General features: G+C 48.8%; 2 protein-coding genes across 3 annotated transcripts in view; one reads left to right on the top strand and one right to left on the bottom strand.

The window, feature by feature from the left end:
- The window catches only part of LOC118364511 (transmembrane protein 79-like), a 25,074-nt gene that overhangs the window by 14,596 nt on the left and 9,063 nt on the right, over nt 1-1,415 (bottom strand). The gene's annotated exons all lie outside the window — the stretch shown is intronic.
- Nucleotides 1-1,415, top strand: part of LOC118364512 (death-associated protein kinase 2-like) — a 13,854-nt gene that overhangs the window by 4,336 nt on the left and 8,103 nt on the right. The window lies entirely within an intron of this gene.

Below are 1,415 nucleotides of genomic sequence, written 5' to 3'. Positions count from 1 at the left end.
TGCGTTCTCCAATCATGCGCAGACCAGCGAGCAAGCGTCTTCACAGACATTTTTAATATCTCTTTATCCCAGTCTGTCATCCCAACATGTTTCGAGCTGACCACAATTGCCTAAATGACTGTAATTATGAAGTGCTTTTAAAGGCTGGTCATGACACACATCAACAACATAATCCCAGACTCCCTAGACCCGCTCCAATTTGTATACTGCCCCAACAGATCCACAGAAGACACAATCTCAATTGCACTTCACACTGACCTCTCCCACCTGGACAAAGGGGGAAATAACTACGTGAGAATGCTGTTCCTAGACTACGGCTCAGCCTTCAACACCATAGTCCCCTCCAAGCTCATCACTAAGTTAGGGACCCTGGAACTGAACCTGTCCCTCTGCAACTGGATCCTGGACTTCCTGACGTGCCGGCACCAGGTTGTGAGGGTAGGCAACAACACCTCCGCCACGATGACCTTCAGCACAGACCATTTGTGTTAGTCCCCTCTGCCTCCCTCATTCACCCAGGCTGTGTGGCCACTGCGACTTGGTTATCATCAAGGTTCAGTGTTGACGGTGGCCAGGCCTGTTATTGGTGATCTGTATTAGTCAGCCAACAGGAGGTCAGGGAAGCCACAGTGTGTTACTGGACAACAGCCTCCCCTCACCTTCAGTGGACCAGGAGCTGATCATGGATTGTAGGAAGAGGGAGAGTACGCCCCCATCCACATCCAGGGCTATTGTAGAGCGGGTCGAGAGCTTCCAGTTCCTCGGCGTCCACATCACTAAGGACTCAACATGGTCCACACTTCACAGTCATGAAGAGGGCACGGCAGCGCCTCTTCCCCCCCGGAGGCGGTAAAGATATGGCATGGGCCCTCGATCCTCAAAAAGTTCTACAGCTGCACCATCGAGGGCATCTTGACTGGCTGCATCACCGCTTAGTATGTAAATGACTGCAAAGCACTACAGAGGGTGGTGTGAACAGCCCAGTACATCACTGGGGCTGAGCTCCCTGCCACCCAGGACCTTTATATCAGGCGGTGTCAGAGGAAGGCCCAAATTGCCATAGACTGTTCACTCTGCTACTGTACATTGATCTGGTACTGGTACTCGCTGTATATAGCTCCACATTGATCTGGTACTGGTACTCCCTGTATATACAGTGCCTTGCGAAAGTATTCAGCCCCCTTGAACTTTGCGACCTTTTGCCACATTTCAGGCTTCAAACATTAAGATATAAAACTGTATTTCTTTATGAAGAATAAACAAGTGGGACACAATCATGAAGTGGAACGACATTTATTGGATATTTCAAACTTTTTTAACAAATCAAAAACTGAAAAATTGGGCCGTCCACATTGATCTGGTACTCCCTGTATATAGCTCCACATTGATCTGATACTGATACTCCCTGTATATAG

The sequence above is a fragment of the Oncorhynchus keta genome, chromosome 31, assembly GCF_023373465.1.
Source record: "Oncorhynchus keta strain PuntledgeMale-10-30-2019 chromosome 31, Oket_V2, whole genome shotgun sequence".
Lineage (NCBI taxonomy): Eukaryota > Metazoa > Chordata > Actinopteri > Salmoniformes > Salmonidae > Oncorhynchus > Oncorhynchus keta.
Note: the sequence above shows the minus strand (reverse complement) of the source record. Positions and strands in the feature narration are given on the sequence as shown.